The sequence below is a fragment of the Nannospalax galili genome, unplaced genomic scaffold (genome assembly GCF_000622305.1).
Source record: "Nannospalax galili isolate Female #2095 unplaced genomic scaffold, S.galili_v1.0 scaffold164, whole genome shotgun sequence".
NCBI lineage: Eukaryota > Metazoa > Chordata > Mammalia > Rodentia > Spalacidae > Nannospalax > Nannospalax galili.
Genome location: NW_008352060.1, coordinates 64,010 through 68,033, shown reverse-complemented (window position 1 = coordinate 68,033; position 4,024 = coordinate 64,010).

Genomic DNA, 4,024 nt, shown 5'->3' with positions numbered 1-4,024 from the left:
GTGAGACCTTGAACATTTCATTTCCAAACCACCACATGTAATTAATCATCACTACTGAACTGTATACTTCAAATGTTTAGGATAGAGTTAACATTTTTAATTCCATGCTTTACTACATTTTTTACAATGTTTAAATAATAATTATAGCAGTTCTATCTAATCATATTTTATCATCTCTATATTTTTGCAACATTAAAATATTTATTCTGTGAAGAAATAATAATTTTCCTTAATCCACTATAACTAATTGTTGTACTGTTGTAGATTATAGTTATGACATTGCAGAGTAAGCTATTAAAGTTACTTTCCACATTCTCACTATACCTGTCTCCCTCCAGTTCCCATCATAGCCCCTATTCTTCTCTGTATTTCTATGTAATGAATGATTGTAGCCTTTCAGAAGAATAAAGCTCCTATCATCTCACATCACCCATGCTGGGAAAACAATGCTAGCCCCTTATCTATAGGATGACATAATGGTCTCTGAGTTCTCATCCTTCTCTCCTTCACAATTCACTCAATTCTGCCCATTAATGTTGATTCATTTTTTTGCAAAGTGTAACTGTCATTCTTACCTTCTATTTTTCAAAATGTACTTTGGTATCTGATCAAGGGAGCAGTTGACCAAGAAGACATTACAATCATGAACATATACATATGAAATTCTGGTACACCAGTTTCATAAAAACAGTACTGTAGGACTTCAAGACACAGATTAACCTAAACTCAGTAATAGTAAGCGACTTCAATACCCCACTATCTCCAATAGGTCAACTGGACAAAGAATAAACAAACATCTGAATTCAACATTTGATATACATCAAATGGACTTAACAGACATCTACAGAATATTCCATTTACGTAGCAAACAATATACATTCTACTCTGCAGCCCATGGATTTTATTTTTAAAGGACCACATGCTAGGGCACAAAACAAACCTCAACAATTATAAAAAACTAATATAATTCCATGTATTCTATCAGATAAGAATGCAGTAAAGCTTAAAATCCACAACAAAAGAAGCTCTAGTAACGATGCCAAGTCATGGAGATTAAACAACACACTCCTGAATGACGAATGAGTCAAAAATAATAAAGTATTCCTGTAACTAAATGAAAATTCTAGTGCAACACAACAAAACTTCTGGGACACTTTAAAAGCAGCCCGAAGAAGGAAGTTTATTAGCCCTAAGTGCCTACATTAAAAAAAATCAGAGCACAAATAAATGATTTAATGGTACAACTCAAGAATACAGAAAAGCAAGAAGAAACCAAACCCAAACCCAGTAGATGAGAAGAAATAATAAAAATCAGAGCAGAAATTAATGAAACAAAAACAAAGAAAACAATATAAATAATCAGTGAATCTAAGAGCTGGTTCTTTGAATATATAAACAAGATGGACAGACCCTTAGCTCTGCTAACAAAAAGAAAGAAAGAACAAATCCAAATCAACACGAAATTGAAAGGGAGTATATCACGACAGACACTAAAACGATCCAGAATGTTATGAGAGTAATTTAAAAACCTATACTCTATTAAATTAGAAAATCTAAAAGAAATGGATGAAGTTAAACCAATAAGAGATCAATAACTTAAATAGACTCATAACAAATTAGAAAATTCAAACAGTAATACAAAGCCTTCTGACTGAAAAAAGCTCAGAAGAATTTTACCAGACCTTCAGAGATCTTCAACCAATAATTATTCAAAAAGATAGAAACAGAGGGAGAACTCCCAAACTCCTTCTATGAAGCCAGTATTACTGTAATACTAAAACTTGGAACAAAAACAACAAAAACTATAGGTCCATATCCGTAATGAACATAAATGCAATTAAAAAATTATTTTGGGCTGGAGAGATGGCTCAGCGGTTAAGAATACTGAATGTTCTTGAAGAAGACCCAGGTTCAAATCCCAGCACCCACATGTCAGCTAGCAACTGTCCATAGCTCCAGTTCCAGGGGAACAGACAGCCTCTTCTGTCCTCCGCAGGCATTGCATGACATGGGTGCACTTACCTATATTCAGACAATACATGCATACACAATAAAAATAATTTTTTTAATTTTATTTTATTCTTTTATGTGTATGAATGTATTGCCTGCATATAAGTAAGTGCACCCATGTCATGAAAAGCCCACAGAGGTCAGAAGAGGGTTTCTGGTTCTCCTGGAACTGGAGTTACAGATGGTTGTTAGCCTCCATATGGGTGATGGGAATTGAACCTGGGTCTTCTGCATGAACAGCCAGTACTCTTAACCACTGAGCCCTAAATGTAAAAATTCTTAACAAAATACTTTCAAATCATATGCAGATGCACATCAAAAAGATCACTTACCATGATCAAGTTGACTTTATTTTAGAGATACAGGAATGGTTTAATATGTATAAGTCAATAAACATACTAAAGCATGTAAATGAATTTAAAGACAAAAACCATGTGGCCATCTCAATAGATGCAGAAAAAAACATTTGACAAAATCCAACATACATTCACAATAAAAGTACTAGAGAGAATTGGACTAGACAGAATACACTTAGCCTAAGTAAGTCTATATACAACAAACCCACAGAAGAAAAACTCAAATACTTCCATTAAAATCAGAAATCATACAGGATATCCACTATCCTCGCTCCTTTTCAATATAGTGCTCAAATATCTAGTTAGAACAATAAAAGAAGAGAAGGAAATTAAAGAGGTACTAAATGGAGAAGAGGTTAAATTATCCCTATTTGCAGACAATTTTGAGACATCACAAAAATTCCACCAGAAAACTTTTAGAAACAATCAACACTTTCAGCAAAATGGCAGAATACAAAATTAATTTACAAAGATCATTAGCCTTCCTATATACCAATAACAAGCCATCAGGGAAAGAATTCATGAAATGGTCTCATTCACAATAACCTCAAAAAAATCTAAGAAGAAGACAAACCAAAGACATTAAAGACCTCTGCCACTCCTTGACATAGACCCAAAGAACAGATCCTACAACAGAGATACTTGCACAACAAGGTTTGTTGCTGTTATTTTTACAATAACTAAGAAATGGAAGCAACCTAAATGTTCCTCAACTGACAAGTGGATAGCAAAAATGTGGTTCATATATACGATGGAGTTTTACTCAGCAGTAAAGAAAAAAGAAATTATGAAATTTGTAGACAAATGAGTGGAACTAGAAACTATTATACTAAGTGAAGTAACAAAGTTTCAGAAAAAGAAGCAACATATTTTCTTTTCCATTTGTGGATCTTATTCCCAAATCCTTAGATGTTAGTTTATATTGTGATGTAACTGCATGAGTCAGGAAAATGGAAAGGAATCATGGGGATAAAGGGGAAGAATGAGTTTAAGAGATGGTGATAGTAGGAGACAGGTGCTATCAAAGGGGAAATGGAGAAAGGCGGTGTTCTGTAACTGGCGTGGGAGTAGGGAGTCTTATACAGGGGAGAGAGAAGAGAGCTAAGTAATGCTTAGGTGGTGTGAAAAACTGGAGGGAAATGTTTGAAGTCCTGCTGAAAAATGTACATACAATATACATATGAGTGTATGTGCATAGCTTAAGGCTATAAAACAAAAAACACAGGTCTAGACATGAGAAACCTTCCTTCAAGTTGTTGGTCAGGGCAGTCCAAGAGACTCCCCAGATAACATAGGTTACTGTCACAGCCCTTGATTTCCTCCTAGAACTTGAAGGAAAGACCCTATGAAGACAGGATGTACTTCAGACACAGAACTTGGAGCAATTGAGGTGGAACTGAGATGGCGGCCTCCTTCATGGAGACTAGCTCTCATAGTATTAGAGGATACTGTGCAAGCTGCCAGGAGAGAAAATCATTCAGTGGTTCTAGCTAATAAAGAACAATGACAAGTCTAGAAAACGTTCTCTATTGGTGCATTAGTAACACTTATCTTGAGGTGTAATCAACAGGTGTCTAATTGAACATAAGGCCTGATCAATGGATGGGAACTCATGTGTGGTACTGTAAACATAGCCAAATACACATCTGGAGAGGTTA